We start from the raw sequence: 24,090 nt of genomic DNA on the forward strand, positions 1-24,090 counted from the left end.
TACCCTCTAACAATTACATAAAGATTGAAATTAATTTTACTGTTTGCCGTGAAGTTTCTTTTCATATTTAAGGATTCATGAAAACTATTAAATGAATAAATTCTTTTAAAAAATAATAATGATTGTATGCATCATGTAGTATTTACTTTTTTAAGAGATAAATTGCATAGAAAGAAAATGTTTATACAGAACAATTGACAAATTGTTATTATTTTGTGAAAAATCAAGTAACGGAATAATGAATTTAGATATTTTAAAATCATGCATTATTTTCTTTCATCACTTGAACACATTTATTATTTTTATTTTTGATAAATGTCTTTCGGAATTATTCATTTATCATGTTTTGTCCCATTGGTGCATTATAAATGCAGATACTTGTAAATCATGCTTTCATGTATAAAACATTAAATAAAAAAGGAAGTACACATTAATAGTTCTCTGGACTATGACTATTGATATAATATCCATGTAATGTATTTATCGAAACAATAAATATCAATTGCAAGAAAAATACAGGATTCTCCATCTATTTGATTTCCAAAGTTGTATTACGACCTACGCTCTTTTAACATGCCAGGTATTCTGTTTTCTTTTAAAACTTCACACCGAGCACTTGAATTAAAGAGAATTTGGTGCACTGGGGTAGGGTTTGGGATTATTTGTAAATGATAATGAACTTCTGCATGTACGTTACATGATTCAATTCCCAACAGCAATTCGAATAACCAGTCAAAAACAGATTTACGGTAGGTGTAGTGTCCGGCTAGGATCGTGGTTTTTCGAGTGATTTCATCGGGCTTTTTCGAGTGTGACCACTTTTTTTTCGAGTGAATATGAACAATAATGTAAACAAACAGACTTCATCTCTAACAAGACGTGATATAGACGCTTTTGTTTAATATCCAAATTATATTATGTATGATAGTATTTGATATAGAAAGATATTACTAACCCGATATTATTTTTCGTTAAAAAAAGTTAAAATAAGCCTTTAAATGCTTTAATTCCAAAATACAGGATAAAGCCATTTTTATGTTACGGTACTTTTCTATCCCAAATTCATGTCTTTAGTTTGATGTTATATTTGTAATTTTGATCGGATTTGTCAAATTAGTTGACGTCTTTTCTATCAAATTCATGTGTTATGGTAAAGAAAATTAATCACCGCCTTCATTTATTAGTTTTGATTTTGTTCAACGTAATCTGTACGATTTTTATGTTTGAAGTTAGATTCAAAACAAACCGGACATATATATAATATAGTTAATTGCTATTAATAAGAATTGCAATGTGCATTGTGTTTAAATGTAATATCAGTATTTAGTTCTTTTATAATCTTAAATCAATCCTATTTCTATCTTATTTTTTAGATATAATTTTTCAAATATGACGTCATTTTTGTGCTGTTTCAGAAATTCAAGTGTCTGCATGACGTAATATTGTATCTTTTCACCACTTCGTATGTGACGTCATTGTTATGACTTTTGCGTTCAGGCCTGGACTGAGTAGGGTGTGTCTATTTTCTGTGTTGGTCTTCAATGTATTATGTATTCGGGTTTTGTTTTCAGTAATTAGTTAAGACGTCAGTTTTATCATGTAAATCTTTTATATTCATTTGATAAAATTTACTGTTTGCAATAGCATAAATTGTTCTATATAATAAGGATGTTCTTATCACAAGCAGAAAACCCTAGCCGTATTTGGCTCAACCTTTTTCAACTTTTGATTCTCAGAGCTGTACAACTTTGTACCCCTTTTTTGACTTTCGAACTTTTATATCTGGGCGTCACTGGTAAGTCTTGTTTGGACGAGGCGCGTTTTTGATATAATGAATTTTAAACCTGATGCCTTTTGTTATCTATTTTTCATGTATTTCTTTGCCCAATACGTTCTCCTATTTATTTGTATTGTAGTCCTGTATTATTATGTTGTCATTATAATGTTATATTTAATAATGCCATCAAAGTGCGAGGTTTGGCATGCCACAAAACCAGGTTCAACCCACCATTCTGTTCTTTAAAAATGTCCTGTACCAAGTCAGGAAAATGACCATTGTTATATCATAGTTCGTTTCTGTGTGTGTAACATTTTTACGTTGTGTTTCCGTTGTGTCGTTTGTTTTCTTCTATATTTGAGTGTGAATTTACATTACTATAAGACGTGTCACGGTACTTTTCTATCCCAAATTCATGTATTTGGTTTTTTTGTTATATTGGTTATTCTCATCGGATTTTGTCTAATGCTTAGTCCGTTGCTGTGTGTGTTACATTTTAATGTTGTGTCGTTGTTCTCCTCTAATATTTAATGCATTTCCCTCAGTTTTAGTTTGTTACCCCGATTTTGTTTTTTGTCCATAGATTTATAAGTTTGAACATCGGTATACTACTGTTGCCTTCATTTATGCACATAGCATTGATAATGTTGAAGGAAATGCATACATGGAATCTATGTATCCTTAGAAATACAGACACTTTACAAAAAATCTTGTTTTTGCATTGTAAACGACAATTTGAGACTAAATTCATTTATTTATGTTCGGGTTTTTTTTTCGAGAGCAGTCCGGGCTTTTTCGAGTGTGTCCAAATTTTTTCGAGTGATTGTACAAATTGCCTATAGTCTATAATGCTATGTGTCAGTGTATTTACGATTAAAAATAATAACAAAGTTTCAAATTAAGTACTTTTCCAGGCATGAATCAATGCATTCGTTAGTTTGATAATAGTGTTCTAACACTTACATGTTATAAACATTCGTTCATTTGTATTATATATATTTTGCTGTTTGTCATATTTTATTACTTTCATGTACAATACATATTCGTGATGTTAACCATATAATGTACGCATAAATAATTTAGATTGAGACGTACATACCGATATTGGTATTCCTGATGAGGTATTCATTTCATTGTTTATTATGTATAAAATCTTATTCAAATGTTTTTTGTCAATTGGAATGAAAATCGAGCGGATTAATTGTGTCTGTGTTGGTTGGTTTTTTTTTTTTTTTTTTTTTTTCATTCATTTGTTTTTGTGTTGGGGCGGGGTCAGGCTTCCATTAGAAGAATGTCTTTTATTACATAGCATTTTTCTGATTCTTTTTTGCTGTCCAGTACTGAGGTTTTCTTACTCTGTTTTTTAATAAACAGCTGCGTCATGGTCGCATGATACACCTGTCACGTTTTCAGAGTTCATTTCTCTTATGCATGGTTATGTCTTATTATCTATTTTTTGCATGAATAGAAATGTCTCGTATCATCACTACACAGAGTATGATATGAAAATATGAAAATCTGCGTTAATTTGATCTGCTGGTGTCCCACCACCAATTATTCCCTCCAATGTAGAATGCATGTAAAAGTAGCCCTACTCTGACACAAAATAGTGCGTTCGATGTTCTTGTTTACTTAAACTAACCAACAAATTTTCACAAATCAACCTTTGGTGTAAGAGAAATATATTAAGACCATTTAGGGTCAAAATTTACTTGTCTATGAGTTAGAATTAAAAACTGAGGATTATTGCGCTCCACGGTGTACTAATTAAAGATTTCGAGAAAACCAGGGGTTATTTTTGGAGTACCTCTATTCGAAGGTCAGTTTTTTTTTAGAAGACTTTACGGGAATTGGCATGTAGAAAGATGATACATGTACATATCAGGATATACCTGGTTTTTAGGAAGTTAAACTTAGGGTAAGATATTTAGAAAATTGCAAAATTAGGAAGAACAGATCGGGAATTTTAATTGTTGGTCTGACACCTTATACATCATCATACGACGATATTACGGCATTTCCATTGGTTATTCGTTAGGTCATTGGTGACATTTCGTGTGCAAACATGCTAGAACAACGATTCTCGGAATTTTTAGTTAAACGCAATAAGAGTGTTGGCCGTCAATCTAATGAAAATACTGATCTCTGATTACATTCTACCACATATGTAGTAGTCAATCTAATTAATAGTTATCAAAGGTACCAGGATTATAATTTAGTAGGCCAAACGCGTGTTTCGTCTACATAAGACTCATCAGTGACGCTCATATCAAAATATTTATAAAGCCAAACTAGTACAAAGTTGAAGAGCATTGGGGATCCAAAATTCTAAAACGTTGTGCCAAATCTATGCCAAATACGGCTAAGGTAATCTATGTCTGGGTTTTACTACATATGTAGTAGAACGTAATCAGAGATCAATATTTTAATTAGATTGGGTGGCCGTATTAAGACAACCAGGTTTGATACCTTCTAAGAATGGGATATCGCTTGATATCAACTCTCGTTATTCAATTCAAATTGTAATAATAAACTCGCCAGAGGCTCGTTTATTATTATATTGAAATTAAATAACTGAGTTGATAAAAAGCGATATCTATTCTCACTCATTATGACACGCATAAATAGTTTCTCAATGTCAAAAACTTAACTTTACAAAAATCTTCTCGTCTGAAACTACTTGACCAAGTTCATTATATATAGAGATAACTGTAAACAGCAAGAATGTTCAGTAAAATAAGATCTACCAACAAGTCACCATCATCAAAACAGATAATTTGCCATGAATTCTATTATTGTCCTTAATGTTGAAGGGTGCCCTTTGTTTGACATGCACTGCAGCAAATATACTAAGGTGATTGACACAGGCTCTTTAGAAACTCTATAATGTTTTAAATAAAATTCGATAACTTGGAAACGTAAAATCGATATAATTTGTAAAAATTCGAGAGAGATGATACCTCAATAGACAATTCATCGAAGTTTCATGTAAATTGGTTACAACGTTTTTGAGTTTTTTTATGTCCGACATGCTGACGATGGACGAATGGACAACGGGGTATCATAATATGTCTCGTATAAAAACTCCATGGTCTACCACGAAATTGTTATTTACTTTGACAGCAATGTACCAAAGGGGAAAGGGGTTAATATAAGTTGCAATAACTTGTTTCCCAATCAACTATTAATAAATATGTTTAACTAACAAAAGTACCATGAAATGAAGTTAAAACGATTATGATTCTCGTTGATAAACGAGATGAACCCACACTAGATAATGAATTTCGGATAAGTGTATTATATTATTATTGAACAATGTATTTAAATGTAAAAAAGTATATAATTAATTTGTCTTATACTGTTATTGAACATTGTATTGAATTATACTATTCTAATATGAAATTTAAGCTAATGATACATATCTTTATGAAACCCTGTTCTTATAGATTATAACAATTTCAGGGTACCTTACGGTTAAAACTGTAGCGGTATGGTCATTGTTTACAGCTTTAGTGCAATGAATTTATATTCAAGTGTTAAAAAAATGATTCTCCTGCACTTTGTTCTAAATACCTTTTGTAAAGGATCTAATAATTTCTTATTTGATACTGGAAAGTGTGGTAGAACGATTTTCAAACAGAAAACTTGCATTAAATTCAAAAAGGTTAGTTTTGATCAATGTAGTATTATGTTTGTATGATTTATTGAGAACAAATAATATTTTCATTCATTTAATTATACAGGTATAAACTAGAAAAGTCATTTTTTCAAAGTCTAGAAAACCTTTTTTCTTATTCAAATTTTTTGTAAAAAAACCCGGACCATTTGTCTTAAAACCCGGACGATTTCACAGTTGCTCTCGAAAAAACCCGGACAATAATAAACAATTAACTTTTGTTAGATACAAGGAAATTATACTTCTTTGTCGATCGAAATATGTAAAGTATTCAATATAAGATGGGTAGTAAAGTTAAAAAAAAAACTATTATAATTACGAAATAGCAGTTAATTGAACTTATCGCATGTATTATCACTCGAAAAAGATTGACCGGATCACTCGAAAAACCTCGATTCTAGCCGGACACTATACCTACCGTAAGATTGTAGAATAAAATAAATTACTTAGTTTCAATTCCAATATAATAAATACGGGCATCTTTTAAGTCGAAATGGACCATTAAATAGTTAAAAGTTGACCATAAAAGCTAAGCCTCGGTCACACCTTACCGGATAGCACGAACGGACGCCTAACGGATGAAAAAATTGTTATCCGTTGATGTACTGAACGAATAAAACGGACACACACCGGATATGCAACGTACGAGAAACGGAAACGTACCGGACAGAACGGATGTCGAACGTACATCCAGCGGACTAGTACCGCATAAAACGGACACCTAACGGAAGCGTACAGGATAAAACGGATGAACAAGATTTACGGAAAAATCAAAGGCGACTATATTAATACATGTAAATCCCATAAATATTCAAAATGTTTCTGTGTAACTGGTTTTAGTTTTTTCTTCAAAATTCCGCCAAAGTGCAGTGTCTGGCCTGAATAAAAACTGCTTGATTGTGAATACGTGCCTATACTCTAAGATCGATTATGAATAATAAGAATTCATGAACCTTAAGAAATCTGACATACCAATAATTGGCATTTCTGAGGCGAAATTTTCAATTGGCATTTATCCGTTTCAGATCCGTTAATCATCCGTTATACGTCCGGTAGAAGTCCGTTTCTCATCCGTTCAACACCCGTTTTATCCGTTAAACGTCCGGTAGAAGTCGTTGGTGAATTTATCTTCCAGACCTCCAACGGATGTATAACGGACACGTAACGGATACAAAACGGAAACGAAACGGACGAGTACCGTACAAAACGGACGCCTAACGGGCGTTCAACAGACATTTTATCCGTTGGACGTCCGTTCAAAGTTTTGAACATGCTCAAAATTTTCCACCGGACAGAACGGACGTCGACGGATAAAACGTACGTTTAACGGACATGCAACGGATAACAACGGACGTCTAACGGACATGAACGGATTGAAAAAAAGTTATCCGTTAGGCGTCCGTTCGAGTTATCCGGTAAGGTGTGACCGAGGTTTAGGCGTCCGTTCGAGCTATCCGGTAAGATGTGACCAAGGCTTCAAGGTATTTTCTAGGATATAGATTGTATTCTGAAATAGTATTTTTCAAAACGTTCCTTTTTTTCTTTGCTTTGTTTTTTATTGAAGGAGGGGGCTTTACGATACTAACTGATTGAATTGCGAATACACGTTACTTGCATTAACATATATAATTATCTATTTAACGTTTGTTTATGAAATAGTGTGTCAATGAATCCCCTTTCCATCTGTTTAAATGTTTCAAAAATTCACACAAAAAAAAAAAATTGCGTAAAATATAATTTTCCAACTAATAATTTGTTCAATATACGCTAACTATAAATAGAACATAACAGGCGTTATCTAAGATCTATTCCATTGTTTCTTTGTCTAATAAGTTAAAAGACAAACAATGTGATTGGAAAGTTATTGATTATACCCTTGAAATACCACTTATTGTTTAAGAAGGAATGATTTACATTAAATGGCGTTTTTTTCTAATAGTACATGGGTGATTAATCTAAGGATTTTAAATAGGAAAGTGTTGAAAGAAACACCTTATATTGTGCACGAAGATTTATCGATAAAAGTATAAAAACATAAAAATAATCGTGTAGGCGAAGGAAGTACACAAGGGGCATTATTAAATTGTATACAGATACAAATTAAAAAGCTTACTTATTACACTGAAAAATAAATACCGAATTCGAAATTACAAACATCCAATCAAACACTATTTGCAATTCCATGTGAAATTACTTCTTACCTTATTATTGTACTGAAAACTGCATTATAGTACTTCAATAGGTATAAACAATCAAATATCAAGAAACATGCATAATCAATTAACAAATGCATCATTCATAATCTTTAAACCATTTACTTTCTTTTAACTATGTGAACCATTGCAGATGAATAGGTTATAAAAATTGTAAATTGAATTTCTTTCATTTAATAGAATAAGACTTGCCTTGATATGTCGCATAAGTAATGATAAATAAAGGCAACAGTAGTATACCGCTTTTCAATTGTCATAAATCGATAAGGCAGCAACATACATAAAGAGAAAAACATTAATATGTCCTGATAAATTTTACCATCCCCTTGTCTTTGCTTTCATACAAATTAAGCTTACTGTTTGTGTCATATATGTGCATTTGATTATAACCAGTATCTTCCATAGATTTGATATCGAGTAGTTGAAATGGTTAAATATCATTTTTTTTGCATGCATTTGCTTTAAAATTTATCAAAAAAGGGAGATAGATTTCACATATTTCCCCAACATTTGGTCAACAGTAGTATTTCAGTCCCTTGGAGAGATACATTTTCTGAAATTGTTTACATATATCTCTCAAGGGATCTGTCTTTTGTCTATTTTTTCTTTGTTTGTAAACATTGCGTATAAAAAATTATGAAAACTTTGTGGTCAAAACGATTTTGGGGGTGAACACTAAATTTTCCAAAAATTCTGGAGGCCTGTGAGATGACTTAATTTGTTTTAAATTGGTATGGACGAATACTGGGACATGCAATGCAGTACAAGCTAGTGTTTATTTGTCAAATAAATATGTTGTAATGACATTTTTGTCCAATTTCTGTATTGTACCTTTGATATTCGTTCACTTAGATACATGAATTTAACTGAAACTCGTAAATCAATACAGTTTCTGAAAAAATCAAACATTAGCTTGTACTGCATTGCATGTTACAGTATTCATTCATACCAATTTTTAACGAATTTAGTCATCTCTCAAGCCTCCAGATGTTTTGGAAAATTAAGTGTTTACCCTCAAAACCGGTTTGTCCACAACATAAAAATTTCAAGTTTATTTACAATTTTGACAGGTGTAAATGTTAAGTATGTTAAAATGAACATATGTTCCCATAGTTTAGGACTATATTCATTATAAGTTGAATATTACAGGCAAAGTTTAGATTTTTATGAAGTGTCCTATATTTTGACTTAAGTGGAACCTTAACGTGTTCTTATATGCATGTATAACTTGCCAGGCGATTACAAAATTAGTCAAAATGCCACAGTCGGGAATAAGACACAATAGGTAAAACTAACAATCATTATTTCGAATTACTTTATTGGACCATTTTTTTTTGGGGAGGAGGGGGGGACGGGGGGAAAACACATCACTATCAACAAAGTCTGCACAGTTTGAACATACATGAGGGAAACGTATAAACTGGTATGTGTAAAAGCCATTTTGTTAGTGTTAATAAAATGGAAATTAAGTAATAGAAGGTTGAAATCATTACGTTTGTAATACATTCTAGTTAAAAGTCATTTATCTGTACCAGTTTCGATGAACATGATCTAGATATGAAGCTGACATTTCTTTTTTGAATATCCTTAATATCAAGCTCACCGGGAAATATCAGATGTAATCACTCTTTGAAATATGGGATATTGAGTGACAGAAAGTCATATTAGAGGGGAACTACGACACAACAGAAACACAAAATTAAAATGTAACACACACAGAAACAAACTATAATATAACAATGGCCATTTTCCTGACTTTGGTACATGACATTTTAAGAAAAAAATGGTGGGCTGAACCTGGTTTTGTGGCATGCCAAACTGTAAATTAAAATACAATACAACTGAAATACAAGAACTTTCCAAGATGCATTTTCATTCCATCTCTGATGCGGTTCTGTATGCATTCTGCTTCATATGAATACATAAACAAAAACTTGGCCAGTAGTAGTGCACAATGAGTAACCATTGGATACACAATAACACGTACCAACAGTACTAATAAAGAATATCGAATAAAAAAGATTGCTTATAGTTACGGTATATAAGTTCATAGAACTTAACCTGATGGTGCAGGTATAATGTTATCTTATACTCTGAAAATTTGAATCGTATACTGTAACACAACCAACAATGTCAACAGTTGCGATATTGTTGTTGTTAAAAGATTGTATTATTTTGATATCTATCTATGTGGGTGAACATTTTTTTATTAATATAACAGCTCGTTGCATGATTAACGTGAAAGTGACTTTAACCGATTCCACTTACAATGTGACTTTGTTATGTTTCAAAGTGTAGTATATATATGAACTTAAGATACACTACACTGCATGTCCCATAGCACAGCATTATTGGAATAGGTTTATTTGCAATGGCTTTTGAAATTTAACATATAGCTCAAAATAATGTGAACCAATATTCCTCATATAGGTTTTGATGTATATTAATAAAAAAAAACATATAACATCTATTCTTTTTGTTATAAGAAGAAAACATACGGTCAGTATCAAAATATGATAACTCGGATTATTTACAATGTGTGACATTGATATGCAACAGCTTTAATTTCTAGAGAAAAGAACGCAATCTTAATGTACTTTTTTAAAAACATTTGTATGTTAAAAATTGTCTACTGAATAAAACATACATTGTTTTGAACTGGTGATAATTAATGTTTATACTTGAACTAGCGTAAATTTGTTAATTTGTTAAGACTATATTATTATAAATATTTTTTTTCCGGGTTATGAGTTATAAGATATATTTATAATTAAACGATTATTACAGAAGGTCATCTTTAACGTCATTTTTGTTTTACCCGAATACACAATATAACATTAATGTTTACCTTGGAGTTATAGAATATAAAGAAAAACTAAATAATGGCTTAATTTATCACTAGAGGGATTTGCACTAATTCTTTTGTCAACATCAATTACAAAGAGTTAATTAAGAAGTATTGTAACTGTTATATCATCATGACCCTTGGTTTAATAAATGAATAGATGAAATTAAATAGCAATATGAATGTACGTTTTCACACATATTGGAATCAGTTAATTGCACCTAAAGAATCCTCTTTTTCCATGCTTTTACTGAATGAATTGAAGCATTCAAATTCCAACATGAAAGTACATTTTCACACATTTTGGTAATATAACAATATATTGCACTTAAAGAATCGTTGTACTCAAATGGTAGTTAAATTATTATCATCCATGCTTTTATTGAATGAATGAATGAATGAAAGGATTTAAAAAAAAAACATGAAAATACGTTTTCACACATCTTGGTGCAAGTGTTGTATTACACCCTAAGAATCGATGTACTCAAATGGTCGCTAAAATATTATCATTATACATGCTTTTATTGAACGAATGAGACGATTCAAATACTAACATGAAAGTACATTATTACACATATTGGTAACAGTATAATGCACTTAAGGTCAAGTTACAGTAAAGGGGCTATGTCACAGATTTCAGTGAAATTTTGCATACAACTCTTGATGGATGAACCTCAACTGAAAATCGAAAAAGTAATGCATTTATCTCATTTTTCATTTGAAATATAACTGATTGAATTCTTACAAAATGTGTGAATATTTGAATAGAAAGCTCATCATATCGGCGGAAAATCTTCCTTAATTTGTCTGATAATAGTATAATCTGTAATTCTACTCGAAAGATATTTCTTAAAAAACTATATTTTGTTGATACAGAAATTTCCGTTTTAACGATACAAAATAAGGATAGGATCACCGACTATGTTTCTAAGGTAAACATCATTTCAAGTGGGATTTTTCTGTGAAAAAAAACCACAATAAAACGTCAAAATAATCGTTTAAGTCATCGCATTGCAACGTTGATTTTTGACGTTTTTCACTACAAAAATGGTAACAAATTGATCATTAGACAAAAAAACGAAGTCTGTGATCATATGATTATTTTATATCATTAAAACAGAAATTTATGTATCAACAACGTTTAGTTTTTAAGTAAAATCTATGACATAGAAATTTGACGATTTTAATACAAAATTTTAGAAGGTTTTTCGCAGATTGTATGTGCTTTTTATACAAATATTCATCCATATTGAAAGAAATTAATCTGTAATATTTCAGATAAGAAAAGAGCTAAATGCATTATTTTTTCGATGTTCAGTTGTAGTCCAACGAGACAAGGTTAGCAAAATCTGCGACATTTCGTCTGTTTCGTCTGTTTCTGCTCCTTGGTCGGGTTATTGTCTCTTTGACACATTACACATTTCCATTCTCAGTTTTAAGTATACTTTGCTCACCTTGTTTACTTTACAATCAACTTTCATACTGTCTATTTGCAACTCGGGTCGTATTGTTTTGTTGTCAAAATTAGAACCTCTTAAGTAAATAGAAGTATATATCAATATGTTGTTCAACTCAAATACTGAACAAAAAAGAGTTTATAAAAATCATTTTTTTATTTCAACTCGTGAAATACAAAGTACACATTGACCGGTAATGTTTGAATTCAATTATATTTTCCAATATCTTTCTATATTTAACTAACAAATGTTAAGGAAATATAAAACGTTGTTTTATTGTTGGTATATCTTTCATAAAAACGACATTAACGGTAAATTATTAACAATTTGCAAACATCCAATTAAAACTATAGCTTATGATATTGAAATGTGTTTGTATATATTGAGTTTAACACTAAAGGATATGTACATATAACAGTTACAGCAAAGTTTAACACTGTAAAAAAACATTATCGTCTACAAAATTGGCAATTAAGTATGTTTCATGCCGTGGTGGTTAAATATCCACGTGCGTTGACTTGAAATTTTAAACGAATGTGTAAAGATTGATTGTTTGTTGATTAACGTCCAGTGGTTAATATTTCAACAATGTTCAGGACGAGAGTAAATAAACAATATGCATCGCAGTGGTGTAGTTGTTGGCGCATCGGACTTCTATCATAAATATTCCGGGTTCGATCCCCGTTCTGGGAAGAAAATTTCAGGGACTGAATATTGCAACTCTCCCTTATTCTCTATCTTATTTTTGGAAATATTTATTTAGAAATTCATATGTGGCTTTGGCTAACTGGGCTGTATTTTTATGTGCTGGTGTAGGTTGTTTTATGTAATGTATCCGTATTATTCTGTAGTGAGTCACCACTTCGATTTTATCATTTATATGATATTATATAGTCATTTTATAAAATTTACTGTCTGCAAAAGTATGATTTTTTTCTAAATAATAAGGATGTTCTTATCCCAGGCAGAAAACCCTATCAGTATTGGGCACAACTTTTTGGAACTTTTGATCCCCAGTGCTCTTCAACTTTGTACTTGTTTTGGCTTTCAAACTTTTTTCATCTGAGCGTCACAGGTTAGTCTTGTGTGGACGAAACGCACGTCTGGCGTATTAAAATTTTAAACCTGTTAGCTTTTGTTAGCTGTTATTCTTGTATGTCTCTGTCCTATATGTTCTCTTGTTTATTTATATTGTAGTCGTGTCATGTAATGTTGTCATTTAAATGCTATATTCAACATTGCCATAAAACATAAAAGCGGGCGGTTTGGCATGCCACAAAACCAGGTTCAACCCACCATTTTGTTCTTAAAATGTCCTGTATCAAGTCAGGAAAATGGTCATTGTTATATTATAGTTTGTTTTTGTGTGTATTACATTTTAAATTTGTGTTTCTGTAGTGTCGTTGTTCTCCTCTTATATTGATGCGTCTCCCTCATTTTTAGTTTGTAACCCGGATTTGTTTTTTTCTCAATTGATTTATGAATTTCGAACAGCGGTATACTACTGTTGCCTTTATTTGACACCATTTGCGAGTATGTTCTTGAGAAACTATAATAGTCCGTCGGGGGACGATAAATAGCTGACCTGTGTTTAGTGAGAGCCATATATTTTGCACGACAAAGACATCCTTGCAGATTTCGGAAAAGTGCAGGCTAATGCCGCTACAAGGCAGAACTCGCACCCGCAAAGTAGAAAGGGATTAATATAAGTTGCAATATCTTTTTTCCCAATCCACTATAACAAAATATATTTAAACTGAATTAACAATAAATACAATTTGTAGGTCATTTAATAGAGAACGTCGGAATGAAAGTAGGGAAATTAAGACTCCCCTGGAAATTAGGTTACATGGGATAGGGACAGAAATCTTGCATTGTAACTTTTAGATCCCTCAAATAGTAAATGTTATTAACGCAAACATCGGCAAGGGTTATATTGTCGTCTGACGAAGACCTGTAGTGACCATATTTCTATTCCCCAGTCACCCTTGGGGTCTGTTAAAAAAGCGTTGGTCATGTAAAATGCAAATAAATCCATACTGTTGTTATTTATAGCTTTATATCCAATATACCCCCGGAGACAGATGTTCGAGAGCAGTCCACTGCCGTGTGGGTTATTTTCGTTCGAAATGTGGCAGTAGAATTGGACACTGCACTTGGAGTAAGCAATATAACAAACAGTTTCTTTAATCAAATTTAATAATAATAATAATAATAATAATAATAATAATAATAATAATAATAATAATAATAATAATAATAATAATAATAATAATAATAAACCTATTATTTTCTTGGATCAGTGTTATTCATATTTTGTTTTACTTTTTGTTCATTATGTGTTTACTCAATTAATTTAAATCGTTTTCAATATAACTAATGCTGCTTACCTTGTGAAGAAAGAACGGATTATTTAAATTCCAATAATTAAATGTCAAAGTTACTTTCGCTCCTTCAAAGAGTTTGTTGTTCACTTTTCTAAAGTTTGAATAACATATACCTTGTCCTGTAATCAATAAATTTACCCATCATAAATTCTATATCTTGATTGGTCTGTCCGGGAGTCATGACAACCTTGCAGTGCTTATTTCGGCTTAGTAAATCATGCTTATAGTTGTAATAAATGTTTATTATTTTAATGACGATCGAAAGCTTGCATAAGCATTATTTCTATTGCAGCAAACAGATTTATAGGCAGTGTCAAGCAATTTCCTATTTCAGCTTTGATGTCATTCAGGCCTTCTCTTTCCTTAATATGTATTATACCTCTGTAATGATAATATAAATGTGCATCAATTATTGGAAATAGTTTCCGTTTAGTAGAAGAAAACCCTGACTTCATTAAACCATACTAAGCACTGCCATTAAATATTGAAAATAATGATCTAAGCCTACACAAATTAAACTTTCTGGTACTCATAGTTTATATCGTTGATAGTTTTAATTACACGTCTCTTGTGTTTTATGGTTGTAAGAACTTGGTTAATGTTTGTATTAAGTTTTAGATATTTATGATATCGTGTCTATAAACATATAAGTTAAACTTGTAAATTTTATTAAGTGCAAAAAGTATTTTTGTTATAATATATACTAGAACACACCCGCGAGATCGCGGGCATATACATCTTGTAAACTGTTGAAGGATGATTTTTTGTAAATGATATTATGACTGGAGAAATTCATATAAGGTATCAAAAGCCCTCTCCCTTTTTTCCAAAGTCCGTTATGTGTTTCCTTTCTGTTAAATTCAATTATTTTTCGTGTTTCTGACCTTATACCACAATTATTCTTCCCATTTGCTACAATGCATTTTTTGGTAAAAGTCAAATTAAATTAAAAATTTGCACCGCTTCAAACATGAAATAAATGAAACTGCTTATTGTTCTAAAAAAATGTGCTTCTATGACAATCCATCAGTGCTTTTCCTTTTGAGAGCCCCATTAACATGCCAATGGTATGATTTGAATCTCGTATAAATGACTAAGGCTCATTTAAGGGGTGGTCTGAGGGGCGTTGATCCTGAAATCCAAAATCCAAGGCTAAAAAAAACATGAAATTCCGAGGTGCGTATTTTAGCGAAATTCATATCCCGGCGACATCCCGAAATTAAAAAAATATTCATGCATCCCGTAAAGATCAATCCCTTAATCCCGAGCTTTAAAACACCCGATCCCGACGTCCAGAATAAGTCCTGCCTCCCTCTAATCTCTATCCTACTTTCATTTTGGCCAAATCACTACTTTCACTTTCAACAATAAATTTGTATGCCCCATTTATCATGGGAATTATAAATATATGTTTTCTGGTCTGTTCGTGCGTTCGTTCGTTCGTCCGTCCTTTTGTCCGGCTTCAGGTTAAAGTTTTCACTTTCAACAATAAGTGTTTATGCTCCATTTATTGGAATTATGTTTTCTAGTCTGTTCGTCCGTTCGTTCGTTCGTCCGTCAGTCTGTCCTGCTTCAGGTTAAAGTTTTTGATAAAGTTGAAGTCCAACTAAATCGAAACTTAGTAAATATGTTCTCTATGATATGATCTTTCTAATTTTAATGCCAAATTAGAGATTTTATCTCATTTCACGGTCCACTAAACATAGTAAATGATAGTGCCGATGTGGCATCCGTATACTGTGGACAAATTCTTGTTTCCACATGTTTTACTTATTTCAATATATATGCAACTGGTATGACCCCTTAGAAAGTAAATATTTCAGAAAAAAAGTAGTCAGAATACAGAGTCTCAGAAGTCTGTATATTATAGAAGTATATTCGTAGTTTACAGGTGGATGCACGCAACAACATAATTGTCTCTAAGAGGTATAATAGTTGTGGTTCTTGCGATCTAAAAACCATGATATGGAGAACGCTCTGATTGGCTTATTTATTTTTCATTTTTGTAATCTATCATACGATTGGTTGTCCTTGTGCATGTTTAAAACCGGAAGTCGTATCTATGGGTAAAAGTCAGTCTGATAACGGAAACAATATCCGGACACCTATTTTGTCGTTTTTCTCCAAAATAACTCAATCTGAATAATCATAAGAATGGATGACAAATGCGACAATGCATGTTACCTAAAGAACACAGAGGCATAATGATTAATTTATTGAAGAAGGAAGAGAAGCGACACACAAAATGATGTCTTCTCGTTTAATAGTATAGATAAGACTACAAATGGCTTTTCTGTTTATTTAATCTAACACTGTTCGATATTTGCTTCATGTCACAATAAATGTATGACATATATCAGCATCAAAAAATGAAAAAGGAGAGAAAATTCTTACTTTCATAACAAAATATGCATCAAATATGTCATAAAAACAATAAAGAAAGAATTTAGTTTCATAATGAAAGCTTTATGGGGATCGCAGCTATAATATATAATGTACTTTTCTTCATCCAACATTTGAGGTTTCTTGAGGATTGATGCGTGGCACAACCTTCTCTAAAATAGATCATCTGTAACATTTTGTTAGCGGATCATTTAGCATCAAATGCAGTTGAAGTTAACCATATGCATGTGCACTTTTGCAGTGTATTCAAGTTGCTATTATTTTATTTGTATTAAATAAACTAGGGGTTGTAAAATAATGACAATATTTTAAGTAATATGTTTCTGTTTTGGTTACGAGCTTATTTTTGTTGATAAGTTCTACACAGTGGATCGTATAAAATGAACGGAGCATATGTGATTGCAACTTGGGAATGTAGGTTGTTTTATAGTGGCAAATTGCTGTTTAAATCAAACTATCCACTTTACAGGACACACCTTTATGCAAATGGCATTTATATTAATTTGTTCTCGTACTAAATATGCACAAAATGCTATTGGATCGAAAGTAATAAAAAACAAGTAATCAAACAATTGTTCCGCAGGAACTCAATGGCATAGGAAATATAACAACCCATTTTTTATATGTTTTACAAATCATATGTAATATCATTGCGCCGTGTAGAGTACAGGTACTTTACTCCTCCTACAGATTACAGATTTCAGATAACACCAATGTTTTATGATGTCGCTACAACTATTCAACTCCCGACAAAGTTCTTCAAAGAAGAACCAAGCCATATCACACAGAAAACACATTAGTTGTTGTAAAGTTAATAAATAATTAAGTTTTCTGAATCAATCAGTTTCTTCTTAATTATTGCCTCCTGCAGATTGTGATATGGAGCAATTAACATGTTAAGAATCTTCATTTTTTAATTTACCAAAGGAAATACACGAGTTTTGTTATCTGTAGTCATCATGACTTGTAGTTATAATTGATTTTTTTTAAGTAGGTTAAAAGTTAGACATTTTATTCATGGAAAAAATTATACACTTTGAATCACAGTATAAATTAATATAAGTTGATTTTCGAAAAATGTTATTGTTATTTAATTTGAATGATTGAAAAACCGGTGTGCTAAACATTATAATATTTAAATGTTATAGTCTCTTATAATTATGTACAGAATAGCTCAATATTTATATATCTGTTTCACAGATAATATCGGATATATTCCTTTTGTCGTTGCAACCATCCTGTTTCCTTTTCACGAATATCACCTACGAATTATAAAAGGTTTTGTAATAATATGAGCAACACGACGGGTGCCACATGGGAAGCAGGAACTGCTAACCCTTCCGGAGCAACTGAGATCATCCACCTTTTTTGTGTTTGTCTTTTTCGTTTTTAACCATGGCGTTGTCAGTTTGTTTGAATGACCGTCTGGTATCCTTCGTCCCATTTATATATCTATATATGTTTATACTAAATGTCATGATTTTAAATTTTTTTAATCTCTAATAATTTTTGCTTATGGTTTGGTTAAAGTCTACACATTCCCTCTAGAATCTTATTATTTACAATTAAAAGTATATTAACAAAAATAATGCGCCAAGGAAAATTTCTAAACGGAACATCATTTATCGAATGGCAAATCAAGAACTCAAACACATCTAACGAAAAGATATAAACTGTCATATTATTGACTAGGGGCAGGCATTTACTTATGTAGAAAATAGTAGATTAAACTCCGTTTTATTTAAAACTAACTAAAACAGCTAACTTGTATGACAGTCGCATTAAATGGAATTATATTGACAACGATGTTGAAAAACAAACAGAATATCAGGAATAAATGCCCCAAAATTGAGGTAAAACATTGTAATAAAATCTTCATCTCTATAAAAACACGTCATTTCAACAAATAAAAAAAGGCAAAATAACACTCTCTAGACAAAGTTGATAAGAAAAAATGAAAGAAAAGAATAGAAAATTGAATATAACACAATAGCGGAATATGTAAATACCGTACCATGTCAGAAGTATACAAGCAAAAATGAACAAAACAGTAAAGGTAAAAAATATACAAGAACAAAAAGGAACACTTTTACTCGTAATTATGATCATACACAACGTTAGTACCGAGAATCTATACTTCAAGACCATCATGTATAATTTGTGAAGTCGATATGGAATACTTTCCAACAAGGTATTGGAATCTTCCGATGGACTTGTTTTAGAAAAAGGAACGAGACGTTCTATGACATAACCTTGGTTTATCAATTTTCTGTTAAGACACATGCTGCAATACCGAATAAGTTTAGATATGTATATTCCATATGCGGGTGAGGTTGGTATATTGATGCCTAGGTGGAAGCATTTATAATTACAAGTTTTAAATCGTCTCGTTTGTCGTAGATAATGTAAGCTTTTAATAAATATTGTTTTAGCACAAAAAAAAAATAATCTTAGGGGTTGATAAGGCTGAAAATCAACAACCTTTAAGTTTTGTAATAAAATTTATAACGCCATTGCCATTGACCAATTTTAATTTTACGTTTAGAGAGGAATACATTTTTTCATATTTGTTTTTTCGTTTGTTCAGAAATATTCCTTTCAATCCACCATTTTTTAACATGCCTGAACGTCTGTACCAAGTCAGGAATATGACAGTTATCCATTCGTTTGATTTGTTTGAGCTTTTGATTTTGCCAATTTTTTTAGGGACTTTCCGTTTTGAATCTTCCTCAGAGTTCCAGTATTTTTGTGGTTTTACGTTTTTCAAATACATCATATAAATTGATTAGGGTAAAGATTGATGATAATCATTGATTGGCCTTCTACCATTCGATTGTAAACATTTGCTACCCTGTTATTAGATATAAGAAAATGAGGTATGAGTGTCAATGAGACAACTCTCCATTCAAGTCACAATTTATTAAAGTAAACCATTATACGTAAAAGTACGCTCTTCATCAAGGAGCATTGGCGCACACAAAACAGCAAGCTATTAAGGGCGGGATGAAAATACGTATAGTCACGTCCGGTAGGAAAATTGGGCTTTCAATCGGATGCTTCGGTATTTTGAACGTGTCCCGCTATATGCATGTTGAAGAATCTTTGCAATATCTTTTCAAGAAGTTATTCGTAGGCCTGCTCTAACAATAAAGCATAATTCCTGTTCCTACAAATTATTTGATACTGGACGGTCAGTAAACAACAGTTTATCAATGCACCTGTCCAGCAATCCATCATATTCCTGTGCATGGTAGTTGAATATCCACCCTTCATTGCAGTCGAACCTGACTACCTATGGAATTGTTTTTAATGTGTTCTCTTCATTTATTTTATGAAAAATGTCCAATTTGGTATGGAGTACATAATAATTTATCATTGAGTCCGTGTGATTAAGTTTTCAGTGTTTCCGTTATTTGTCTATAATACTTTTAATCGATTTAGGTTAATGTCGGTGGAAAAAATATTCATTTGACACAGATACAAGATTAAGACTCCACTCGTTGTTTTTAAAGATAAATGAAAGAATGATTTTTAACGTTGTTTTTCCATTCTACAATATGATATCAAAATCTATAAAATCAATCCTATTCAGTGTTGCTTCCAATTTTGATCACTTATGCTATGAAATACTTATTGGATACAACTTGCTTCGTTAAATTCAGAGCATTGTTGTTACATAAGAAGGAGAGAAAAAGAAGGCTAATTGTTCTTTAAGTAGATTGGAAGTCCCGTGTTATACGAGGTTTCTCAGTCAGGTATTTCCTGCTTATGAACAGCTTTTCTGACATGATGACAAATCTTATAAAGTGATAAATTTCAGATTAATCGTTCTGAAATGCTTTCTTAAAGAATTGATCCAGTGATGAAAGACAGTGAATTGAATATTGATTGTATTGTTCTTGAAGATAGTAATTGCCAAGAAGAATAAAGACTTTGATTTGTCCAATTTCAATTGTAGTGAGGTAAATATGCAATTCATTCTTTCCCCATTAATTACATTACATTTTTCCCATTTTCTTCACAAACAGTATCAATATTGACTCATTCATTAAATGCTTTAGCAAACTTTGCCAATAAACCGGTCGTGTAGGTGTACAAAAAAGTATTTGTTTATAATACTTATTTGTCTGTACTGAAAAAAAACAACAAAAGTTTTTTCTGTTTTTTTTTGTTTTTTTGTTTTTTTTGTTTTTTGTTTTTTTGGCACGGGTAGTAACGTCGTCATATCAAGAGGGTTTAAATAAGTCCACTGATATTGTCATGATTTTGCTTAAGGAACTTCTGAAAATAATCTTAACCTGATAACTATCTTTGTGTATAGCTATATTAAGGTGGCAAAGCTTAATCGAATTTGTATCGTAAAGTTTCTAATTTGACACAGAATGTTGCTTGCGTACATGTATGTCAATTATTTTTTTGTTATATCACATATTTAATACGTCAATATTGAAAAATAGCGACTTTTGCACAAGATTTAAGATTATTGGAAACCAATAATTTATGAACAAAACAACAATAGGAAAATCAAACATGATATAATAATCGAAATACGAATACGACATACGTGTAATGAAAACAAATAGAGGAATGACACACGATAGCATGGTATATTTTATGTTAGAGATGTCTTATGCAGATACGTTTTGTACATAAATAAATTGGAAGCAACTTTTATGATTGGGCAATAGGCTGACATGACCAATCAAAATATCTCTTGTTTAGATAAGTAAATAATATAGAACACAAACGTGAATGTACCTTCTTAAGCAACGGTTTAAAAAATCCTTTGAATTACGGAAGATGGCTAATGCTTATTCAAAAGACTTGGGTCAGTTTTCAATAATACAGATTTCACACGGTATTGGGAATGAAACGTACGGGGTCAAAACTATAACTGGCAAGATTTTACATTTGTTCTTTCCGAAAAAGTAGTTTAAAGAAGTCGATTGCAACGTAATATTTAAGAGAAGGCAAAGCCTTACTTGTTGCAAGATTACTGGGCTTACCGGATTAATACTGGACCTATAAATGTGCCTTGCGGGACATTCCAGGTGACTGAAACCAGGTCAGATGACTCTCCATCCAGAACAATGGTTTGTGTTCTATCATTTAAGAAGGCAGATACCCAGTTTAGAGTTTCGATTTTGACACCGTAATAGTTTAATTTGTATAGTAATCTTTTATGAGGGACTTTGTCAAAGGTTTTGGCAAAGTCCATTATAATTAAGTATGTTTCAGTGGTGTTGTTATAATTTGCTGCAAGCTCTTGGATGAATGAAATGAGTTGTACTTCACAAGATCTAGACTGACGGAAGCCATGCTGGAGGTCATACAATATATTGGTTTTTTTAAAGATGGTTCATGATATGTTTTGTGATGATATGCTCCATAGGTTTACAGGAAATACTTATCAATGATATAGGGCGATAATTTTGTAGCTTTTGTTTTCACATTTTTTTTAATACTGGTGCGACTTTGGCGTGATTCTAGTATATTGGTGTTATGTCACATTCAAGTGATTTTTATAGATATGTGTGAGATTCGGAGATTTTTACAGCAGATTCCAACGAGTATGAAGCTATATGTAGATTCTTTGGTTAGATTCCTTGCTAGCTCAACCATGAAATCATTATAAGGTAAGGTGCACAAGCCTGTGGGTAGAGTTAATAGTTGAACAGAGAACCAATCAGAACTAGTGACAGAATATAAACATTGTAAAACTAGTTTTACAAGTCAGTTTAAAAATAAGTTTTCAATCTAAATTTAAAATTTATTGATTCACAAGCATGTTGTAGGTGTGTTTGAATTGCCAATTTTATTTCAATCAATTACTCAGTTCATTTATAAATACAGTTATGGGTATATACTTTACAATGGTACAATCACTGGGTAAATATCCTTCTGTTGCCTTTGAATTACGAATTTTTCAAACTGCAATAGTATAAAAACAGCAAAGATAATGAATAATAGAGATGGGCCATTTTGTACATATACAAAGGGGAAACTTCAAGCAAGCATTATTATTTATAGTTTCATTGCATTTTAAACGGTATTTTGTGGTAGAAAATCCACAGATATTTTTGTTATAAAATTTGAAGCATAGATTACTCTCTTGATTTTCTATGATGTGCTAGCGTTTAAAGTTTACAAAAAGTCCTATTACAACCTTTAAATTAAAAAAATCGTGCTAAGTCACAAAAGTCGAGCGCACCCTAGAAGGTGTACTTGAATTGGTCCATATTTATATATATATTTGTTTAAACCAATATCTAAATTTCTAAACTTGTTTTTTAGGAAATCATTGCTAGCACTGCTTGCAATAATCCTCCATCTATCAAGTAATTGATAAGTATCTAGTAGTGTTATTGCGGGGTGTTAGCTTCCATCTTTGTCTTGAATACTGATATTTGATTGGGTTGTAACACTGATTAGAATTAAACTCATCATTGATACCAGAATTAAATTTATATTTACGCCAGACGCGCGTTTTGTCAACAAAAGACTCATCAGTGACGCTAGATTCAAAAAGTAAGTTAAAAGGCCAAATAAAGAACGAAGTTGAAGAGCATTGAGGACCAAAATTCCTAAAATTTTTGGCAAATACAAGTAAGGTAATCTATTCCTGAGGTAGAAAAGCCTTAGTATTTCAAAAATTTAAAAGTTTTGTTAAACAGTTAATTTATGATTATGACCATCTGTGTGTTGAGGATGTCTGCCTTTTGCTTTGTGTCTGCTATTAACTGTCATTTTTTTTCTGTTGGTAGGGTTCATGTATGGGTAGGTCCAATATCATTTGTTCAATATAGATCCAGTATGGTGCCCTTTGTTCTTTTTGTACTTGTTTTTCAGATATTTGTACTTGTCCGCAAACTTGATGTTTTGTTTCATTTTATAATACAAATTATTTTTTCTATTTATCATTTTCCTGAGATTGTTATAAATCTGAGGTAGTGTGTGTGGAATGTGTTTTCCACTGATTGTGTAAAATTCGTTTTAAATGTGTACAACAGATCATTTATGTTTGTTTTGTCCTTTAGGCTTTGTAGATCATTGTATATTTTTTTCTAGATCTTACTTGATGTTACTCTGTTTGGCTTTGTTGTATTTTAGTATTTTTCCTTGTTTTTCTCTCGCCCTGCGTAACCAGATGTCAGATTCTTCATAGACAATGTCGTGGTCACTAAGGCATATTGGTGGTAATGTAATGACCTTCTTTATGCAAGATGGATTATTGACAAGTGATAAGTCTAAGATTCTTTCGTATCGTGTTGGTATGTTCGTTATTTGATGTAAATTATGAACATATAGTAGTTCTTAAAGTGAGTTTTGCTG

The 24,090-nt window shown here is 31.5% G+C and overlaps 1 protein-coding gene across 1 annotated transcript in view; it reads right to left on the reverse strand.

Moving 5' to 3' along the window:
• LOC143071993 (uncharacterized) overlaps positions 1–14,440 on the reverse strand; it is a 33,183-nt gene extending 18,743 nt beyond the window's left edge. Inside the window, exon 1 of the mRNA XM_076246741.1 lies at positions 14,359–14,440. The gene's annotated coding sequence lies outside the window, so the exon portion shown is untranslated. The remainder of the gene's footprint in view (positions 1–14,358) is intronic.
• Between the last annotated feature and the right edge of the window lie 9,650 nt (positions 14,441–24,090).

The sequence above is a fragment of the Mytilus galloprovincialis genome, chromosome 4 (genome assembly GCF_965363235.1).
Source record: "Mytilus galloprovincialis chromosome 4, xbMytGall1.hap1.1, whole genome shotgun sequence".
Taxonomy (NCBI): Eukaryota; Metazoa; Mollusca; class Bivalvia; order Mytilida; family Mytilidae; genus Mytilus; species Mytilus galloprovincialis.